The following is a 9,783-nucleotide window of genomic DNA, read 5'->3' on the forward strand; positions in this document are numbered from 1 at the left end:
ACCTCGTGGCCTCCTGTTTCCTTTCTTGACGTAGGGTCCAAGTCTCCCTAGTCTTGTTCGTTGAGAAAATCACGTTCCCAAAGGTTTCATTCCGTTTGGACTCCGTTTGGTATTCCTTTTCTTCGAAACCCTAAAACAGGCAAGAAACAATAATTCTGGGCTGGGCCTCCGGTTAATAGGTTAGTCCCAAAAATAATATAAAAGTGGATAATAAAGCCCAATAATGTCCAAAACAGTAGATAATATAGCATGGAGCAATAAAAAATTATAGATACGTTGGAGACGTATCAAGCATCCCCAAGCTTAATTCCTGCTCGTCCTCGAGTAGGTAAATGATAAAAACAGAATTTTTGATGCGGAGTGCTACTTGGCATAATTTTAATGCAATTCTTCTTAATTGTGGTATGAATATTCAGATCCGAAAGATTCAAGACAAAAGTTCATATTGACATAAAAAATAATAATACTTCAAGCATACTAACAAATCAATTATGTCTTCTCAAAATAACATGGCTAAAGAAAGTTATCCCTACAAAATCATATAGTCTGCCTATGCTCTATCTTCACCACACAAAATATTTAAATCATGCACAACCCCGATGACAAGCCAAGCAATTGTTTCATACTTTTAACATTCTCAAAACTTTCTCAATCTTCATGCAATACATGAGCGTGAGCCATGGATATAGCACTATAGGTGGAATAGAGTGGTGGTTGTGGAGAAGACAAAAAGGAGAAGATAGTCTCACATCAACTAGGCGTATCAACGGGCTATGGATATGCCCATCAATAGATATCAATGTGAGTGAGTAGGGATTGCCATGCAACGGATGCACTAGAGCTATAAGTATATGAAAGCTCAAAAAGAAACTAAGTGGGTGTGCATCCAACTTGCTTGCTCATGAAGACCTAGGGCAATTTGAGGAAGCCCATCATTGGAATATACAATCCAAGTTCTATAATGAAAGATTCCCACTAGTATATGAAAGTGATAACATGAGAGACTCTCTACTATGAAGATCATGGTGCTACTTTGAAGCACAAGTGTGGTAAAAGGATAGTAACATTGTCCCTTCTCTCTTTTTCTCTCATATTCTTTTATTTGGGCCTTTTCTCTTTTTTGGCCTCTTTTCTTTCTCTTTTTTTATTTGGTCTTCTTTGGCCTCTTTTATTTATTTTTCGTCCGGAGTCTCATCCCGACTTGTGGGGGAATCATAGTCTCCATCATACTTTCCTCACTGGGACAATGCTCTAATAATGATGATCATCACACTTTTATTTTTCTTACAACTCAACAATTACAACTCGATACTTAGAACAAAATATGACTCTATGTGAATGCCTCCGGCGGTGTACCCGGATATGCAATGATGCATGAGTGACATGTATGGAAGAATTATGAATGGTGTCTTTGCCACAAATACGATGTCAACTACATGATCATGCTAAGCAATATGACAATGATGGAGTGTGTCATAATAAACGGAACGGTGGAAAGTTGCATGGCAATATATCTCAGAATGGCTATGGAAATGCCATAATATGTAGGTATGGTGGCTGTTTTGAGGAAGGTATATGGTGGGTGTATGATACCGACGAAAGGTGCGCGGTATTAGAGAGGCTAGCAAAGGTGGAAGGGTGAGAGTGCGTATAATCCATGGACTGAAAATTAGTCATAAAGAACTCATATACTTATTGCAAAAATCTACAAGTTATCAAAGCAAAGTATTACGCGCATGATCCTAGGGGGATAAATTGGTAGGAAAAGACCATCGCTCGTCCCCGACCGCCACTCATAAGGAAGACAATCAATAAATAAATCATGCTCCGACTTCATCACATAATGGTTCACCATACGTGCATGCTAAGGGAATCACAAGCTTCAACACAAGTATTTCTCAAATTCACAACTAATCAACTAGCACAACTTTAATATCACCATCTTTATATCTCAAAACAATTATCAAGTATCAAACTTATCATAGTATTCGACACACTCATAAGAAAGTTTTATTATTAATCTTGTATACCAAGCATATTAGGATTTTAAGCAAATTACCATGCTATTAAGACTCTCAAAATAATCTAAGTGAAGCATGAGAGATCAATAGATTCTATAAAACAAATCCACCACCGTGCTCTAAAAGATATAAGTGAAGTACTAGAGCAAAATTATCTAACTCAAAAGATATAAGCGAAGCACATAGAGTATTCTAACAAATTCCAAATCATGTATGGCTACCTCGAAAGGTGTGTACAACAAGGATGATTGTGGTAAACTAACAATCAAAGACTCAAATAATACAATACGCTCCAAGTAAAACACATATCATGTGGCGAATAAAAATATAGCTCCAAGTAAAGTTACCGATAGAAGTAGACGAAAGAGGGGATGCCCTCCGGGGCATCCCCAAGCTTTGGCTTTTAGGTGTCCTTAGATTATCTTTGGGGTGCCATGGGAATACCCAAGCTTAGGCTCTTTTCACTCCTTGTTCCATAATCCATCAAATCTTTACCCAAAACTTCAAAACTTCACAACACAAAACTTAAAGTAGAAAATCTCGTGAGCTCCGTTAGCGAAAGAAAATAAAAGACCACTATAAGGTACTGTAATTAACTCATTCTTTATTTATATTGGTGTTATACCTACTGTATTCCAACTTCTCTATGGTTTATAAACTATTTTACTAGCCATAGATTCATCAAAATAAGCAAACAACACACGAAAAACAGAATCTGTCAAAAACAGAACAGTATGTAGTAATCTGTAGCTAGCGCAATATCTGGAACCCAAAAAATTCTAAAATAAATTTCTGGACGTGAGTAATTTATCTATTAATCATCTTCAAAAAGAATTAACTTCACTTCCCAAATAAAAATGAAAGCAGTTCTCGTGAGCGCTAAAGTTTCTGTTTTTTACAGCAAGTTCAACAAGACTTTCCCCAAGTCTTCCCAACGGTTCTACTTGGCACAAACACTAATTAAACATAAAAAAACACAACCAAACAGAGGCTAGATAAATTATTTATTACTAAACAGGAGAAAAAAGCAAGGAATAAAAATAAAATTGGGTTGCCTCCCGACAAGCGCTATCGTTTAACGCCCCTAGCTAGGCATAACAAGTAAGAATAGATCTAGGTATTGCCATCTTTGGTAGGCAATCCATAAGTGGATCTCATAATAGATTCATAAGGTAATTTTATTTTCTTTATAGGAAGTGTTCCATGCCTTTCCTTAATGAAAATTGGAATCTAATATTTCCTTCCTTCATATCAATAATTGCACCAATCGTTCTAAGGAAAGGTCTACCAAGAATAATAGGACATGAAGGATTGCAATCTATGTCAAGAACAATAAATCTACGGGCACATAATTCCTATTTGCAACAATAAGAACATCATTAATTCTTCCCATAGGTTTCTTAATAGTGGAATCCGCAAGCTGTAAGTTTAGAGAGCAATCATCAAAATCACAAAAACCTAACAAATCACACAAAGTCTTTGGAATCGTGGAAACACTAGCACCCAAATCACATAAAGCATAGCATTCATGATCTTTAATTTTAATTCTAATAGTTGGTTCCCACTCATCATAAAGTTTTCTAGGGATAGAAACTTCCAATTCAAGTTTTTCTTCATAAGATTGCATCAAGGCATCAACGATATGTTTAGTAAACGCTTTATTTTGACTATAAGCGTGAGGAGAATTTAACACGGATTGCAACAAGGAAATACAATCAATCAAAGAGCAATTTTCATAGTTAAATTCCTTGAAATCCATAATAGTGGGTTTAGAAACATCTAGGGTTTTAATTTCTTCAATCCCACTTTTATCAAATTTAGCATCAAGATCAACAAATTCCGAATTCTTGGAACACCTTCTAGGTAAAGGTGGATCATATTCAGTCCCATAATTATCAAGATTCATATTGCAAAACAAAGATTTAATAGGGGACACATCAATAACTTTTAGATCTTCATCTTTATTTTCATAGGAACTAGAAGAACACGCTCTTATAAAGGCATCTTTCTTAGCACGCATCCTAGCGGTTCTTTCTTTGCACTCATCAATGGAAATTCTCATGGCTTTGAGAGACTCATTGATATCATGATTAGGTGGAATAGTTCTAAGTTTCAAAGAATCAACATCAAGAGCAATTCTATCAACGTTCCTAGCCAAATCATCAATCTTAAGCAATTTTTCTTCAATCATAGCATTAAAATTCTTTTGTGAAGTAATAAATTCTTTAATATTAGATTCAAAATCAGAGGGCATATTATTATAATTTCCATAAGAATTGTTGTAGGAATTACCATAATTATTAGAGGGATTACTAGGATAAGTCCTAGGATTCAAATTTCCTCTATACGCGTTGTTACCAAAATTGTTCCTACCAACAAAATTCACATCCATAGATTCATTATTATTCTCAATCAAAGTAGACAAGGGCATATCATTTGGATCAGAAGAAACATTCTTATTAGCAAATAATTTCATAAGTTCATCCATCTTTCGACTCAAAACATCAATTTCTTCTATCGCATGCACCTTTTTATTAGTAGATCTTTCAGTGTGCCATTGAGAATAATTAATCATAATATTATCTAGGAGTTTAGTAGCTTCTCTTAAAGTGATTTCCATAAAAGTGCCTTCCGCGGCCGAATCTAAAAGATTTCTAGAAGAAAAATTCAATCCGGCATAAAATTTTTGTATAATCATCCACAGATTTAAACCATGAGTAGGCCAATTACGTATCATTAATTTCATTCTCTCCCAAGCTTGTGCAACATGTTCATGATCAAGTTGCTTAAAATTCATAATATCGTTTCTAAGAGAGATGATCTTAGCGAGAGGAAAATACTTAGAGATAAAAGCATCTTTGCACTTGTTCCATGAATCAATACTATTTTTAGGCAAAGACGAAAACCAAGCTTTAGCACGATCTCTAAGCGAAAAAGGAAATAGCTTCAATTTAACAATATCACTATCCACATCTTTCTTCTTTTGCATGTCACACAAATCAACGAAGATATTTAGATGGGTAGCGGCATCTTCACTAGGAAGGCCGGAAAACGGATCTTCCATGGCAAGATTCAGCAAAGCAGTATTAATTTCACAAGATTCAGCATCGGTAAGAGGAGCAATCGGAGTGCTAATAAAATCATTGTTGTTGGTATTGGTGAAGTCACACAATTTAGTATTATCTTGAGCCATCATGACGAGCAAGCAAACTAACACACAAGCAAACAATAAGCAAGCGGACAAAAAGAGGCAAATAGAGAAAGAGAGGGAGGATAGAGAGAGAGGGCGAATAAAACAGCAAGGGTGAAGTGGGGGGGAGAGGAAAACGAGTAGGACCCAGAAAACACGCGGTAGGGCATCCCACGTCTCGACAAGGAAGAATATATGTGTGCCCCACCTGGGAGGAACCCGAAACCACACGATAGGGTGTGCCACGTCTCGGCACAGAGAAAAAATGTGCGTGTAAAAATATACTGTATCAGACGTAGTACCTATGGTTCGACCTCGGGACCCAGCCAGTCGATTGAAAACACCCCACTAGCCACACAGCTTCATCATGCTAACGTAGCACGGAGGATAGGTGTGGTTAGCTCTGTCTCGACCAGCCACAACGTCTCTTGTTCTAGGCGATTCTTCTATTTTTCAAGCTTTTTTTGTTATAATAACACCACCGCAAGCTAGCGCCGCTCTTCGTGTGTGCCCATGCGTCTAAAGGTTAGACGATGGAGAGGAGAGAGAGATCGCAGACCTGGGACCCACCAGTAAGTGAGTCAACGGTCATGCACGTGTTGACGAGGCACTCCCTCTACTCTGCTCAACATAATAATGTATAAAATCAAGTTATGGGACAAAGCCAACAACCATTGTTGTTTCAGGCTATTGACTTACGCTTTGTAGTCTAGGTTGCCAGTTCGAATCTCGTCTTTCAGGTTTGTTAGTTTTAGGTCCAAATTTGATCAATGACAAGTGGGACCCCGTGTGTTGTTTCGATATTTCAGTGTAGGATGGTTTTTTTTGAACAAACACTTTGCGCGGTTAGACAAGTAATGGCACGAGTTATACATATTTTGTAAGTTTACGAACAAAAATGACAGTGGCATAGAATATCACATCCACCCCGCAGCTTAGATGCTACGGTGATACGAGTTTTTACATTTTTGGAACTGAGATCCAATGTCTTGGGAGTAGTCTTTGTAATTATGCACAATTTCCAAACTCTACAAGGTTTTTTGCAAATAAAACATTCATGCCTCGTGTGTGCCGCTGCATCTTGGATCCAAAGGCTCCCGGCTGCTCATATTAGGTGATCCCCGTAGCTTAATTAACCGCTATGGTGATACGAGCATCTAGCTCGTATGATCTGTGATCAGATGCCACATGTGTAGTACTTGTACTTTCTGCGGAATTGCCAAACTTTCTCAGGCGTATATTGCAAAAACATTCAAACCTCCTACTGTGAGCCGTTAGATCTCCGTGAACTCGTATCACCATAGAATCTACGGTGCAGGAGCACCTCATATTCTCTCGTGCGAGAAAATATCAGGTGCTCTCGCATCTTGGATGCTACAGTGATACGAGCTTTGAGGTAGTTTGATCTGAGATCCAATGGCATCTGAGCAGTCTTTGTGCTTGTAAGCAGTGGCCGAACTCTTTGGGGGCTTTTCTGCAAAAAAAATCGAACCACCGAGGAGTTGTTGGGTCACAAATCCAACGGCTCCAAATAGCTTGTATCACCAAAGCATCTAAGGTGTGGGAGCACATGATATTCTTACATACAGGAGAATATGATGTCGTCCTTCATCCTAGATGCTACGGTGATACGAGCTCCGAGGTCGTTGGATATGGGATCCAAGGGCATCTGAGTAGTTTTTGTACAAATTGTGTGCAATTCTCAAACTCATTAAGGTTTCCTGTAAAAATATTGATAGGTGGGAACCCGATGAACGAGTTCACGCCCGAGGATGGCCCGATCTTCACGTCGTAGGATCAAATCGGAAGGGATAACTAGCTGCAAGCAGCCGGGATAACTAGCTTTATACCTGCTAAGGTTGGATGCAACCCGTACGTTGGGGATGGCTGACCGAAGCTACAAGAACTCCAACCCACTGTCCGAACAATCACAGAACCACAAACCGAGACTAATCCACACAAAATGGCCGGAATTGTAGAGCACGAACTAGGGGGAACTAGAGGCTCCTTCTCGCGAATCCGAATGAACACACAAGAGCAAAGGTAGCAAGATCTCTCGGATCTCTCTAGCAGTCTTGCTGCATAAGCTTGTAGCTGAATGGTTTGACAAAAGGTTCTCTAGAGGATGGGGGAGATGGGGTTTTATAGCAGGGACAACCCCTCTTAGCTAGGTGTGAAAATGGTTTCAAAAGTAAGCAGGTTTGCATGGCTTCCTTAGGTGAATAAGCAGTCAACTTTGGGAGTTGTTGCAGAGCTCCTCGGAAATTCGCGAAGTCTTAACAGCCTGGACACCTTCCACGAGAATGACTAGAACTTTTGACTCACAACTCCAAATGATGTGAGTTTTTTTGCATTGGAAAGATAATTTGATGTAGCTTCTGTTGATGTACCCTTATGGCCCCGTCTCTCCACCATATGGGTGTGCCACACCAAAATATCAGAGGTAAAAACTGACAGCATCAGCTTCACTTGAAACTTGTTTTCTCCAAACTTGTTCCTCCAAAGCGGTTTCTTCAAGAGCTCATAGGTTGTTGGATTGCTTCCATGTTATACCTAAGTTCAACCAACAACAATGGATATGAAAGCATAGTTGTGTCATCAAGGTTACAAGGTAAACTTAAGTTAGCGTTCACCTGGTCACTTATTTGTTTGGCGCGACTTCTTGTGATTGGACCTATAATTGTTGGAGACTTGTCGATGGTTGTGCTGTCCTCATCATCCTCCCCCTCTTGAAGAGGAGTCGTCCTCAACTCTGATGGTCCAAAGTTTGGAGAGAGGTCGGACACATTGAAAGTTGGACTAACACCATAATCCATCGGAAGGTCAATCTTGTAGGGATTGTCATTGATCTTCGCAAGAACTTTGAATGGACCATCTCCACGTGGCTGCAACTTGCATTTGCATTGATCTTGGAAACAATCCTTCCGCAGGTGTACCCACACAAGGTCACCTTCTTCAAAAAACACCTTCTTTCTTCCCTTGTCTGCTTGTTTTTCATATTGTTCAGTCAGCTTCTCAATATTTTCCTCGGTCTTCTCATGAATTTTCTTCACGAAGTCAGCACGCTTACTTGCATCAAGATTGGTTCGCTCCTGCAATGGTAAAGGCAAAATATCTATGGGAGCAGCAGGTTTGAAACCATAAACAATTTCAAAATAACAAAATTTAGTGGTCGAATGTACTGCCTTGTTGTATGCAAACTCCACGTGGAGGAGACATTCTTTCCACATCTTCAAATTTTTCTTTAAAACTGCTCTCAGCATCATGGATAGCGTGCGGTTGACAACTTCAGTTTGTCCATCCATTTGTGGGTGACATGTAGTGGAAAAGAGAAGCTTTGTCCCTAGCTTTGCCCATAACGTTTTCCAAAAATAGCTCAGAAACTTGGTGTCACGATCTGAAACAATAGTGCATGATACTCCATGTAGCCGCACGATTTCCCTGAAAAACAAATCAGCAATGTGTGAAGCATCATCGCTCTTATGACACGGGATAAAATGAGCCATGTTGCTAAACCTATCAACCACCACAAAAACTGAATCACTCCCCCTCTTAGTGCATGGTAATCCAAGAACAAAATACATAGAAATATCTTCCCAAGGTGTACTAGGAATGGATAAGGGCATATAAAGTCCATGAGGGTTTAAACGTGACTTAGCTTTGCGGCAAATTTCACAACGTAGTATGTAGCGCTCAACATCACGCCTCATCCTTGGCCAAAAGAAATGGTCAATCAGCACACTCTCAGTTTTCTTTGCTCCAAAATGTCCCATGAGACCACCAGCATGAGCCTCCTGCAAAAGCAACAAACGAACAGAGCAATCCGGGATGCACAATTTGTTAGCTCGAAACAAGAATCCATCATGCAAGTGAAACTTTTCCCAACCTTTCCCCTCACTACACTTTGAGCGTGGTTCAGCAAAATATGGGTCATTGGCATATAATTCTTTGATGCTTTGCAGCCCAAGAATTTTAGTATCAAGTTGTGAGAGTAAAATATCGTGACTACACAAAGCATCGGCAACAACATTATCTTTTCCTTTCTTGTACTTGACAATATAGGGAAAAGATTCTATGAATTCACTCCATTTTGCATGTCTACGGTTCAGTTTTTGTTGACCCCTAAGGTGCTTTAAAGATTCATGGTCGGAATGTATCACAAAATCTTTAGGCCACAAATAATGTTGCCATGTCTCTAAAGATCTCACAAGTGCATATATTCTTTGTCATAAACTGAATAATTTAGAGTTGGACCACTTAGCTTCTCACTAAAATATGCAATAGGCCTACCTTCTTGCATTAGTACGCCTCCAATACCCACACCACGTGCATCACATTCAATCTCAAAAGTCTTACCAAAGTTGGGTAGTGCAAGCAATGGTGTAGATGTCAATTTTTCTTTCAGCTATTGGAAGGCCTTCTCTTGTGCATTTTCCCACTTGAAGGGAACATCTTTCTTGGTTAGCTCATTCATTGGGGCAGCAATGATGCTGAAGTCCTTCATAAACCGCGGGTAGAAACCAGCAAGGTCAAGAAAGCTTCGTACTTGGCTTACATTTTGTGGAGGCATCC

Source organism: Triticum dicoccoides, chromosome 4A, assembly GCF_002162155.2.
Source record: "Triticum dicoccoides isolate Atlit2015 ecotype Zavitan chromosome 4A, WEW_v2.0, whole genome shotgun sequence".
NCBI lineage: Eukaryota > Viridiplantae > Streptophyta > Magnoliopsida > Poales > Poaceae > Triticum > Triticum dicoccoides.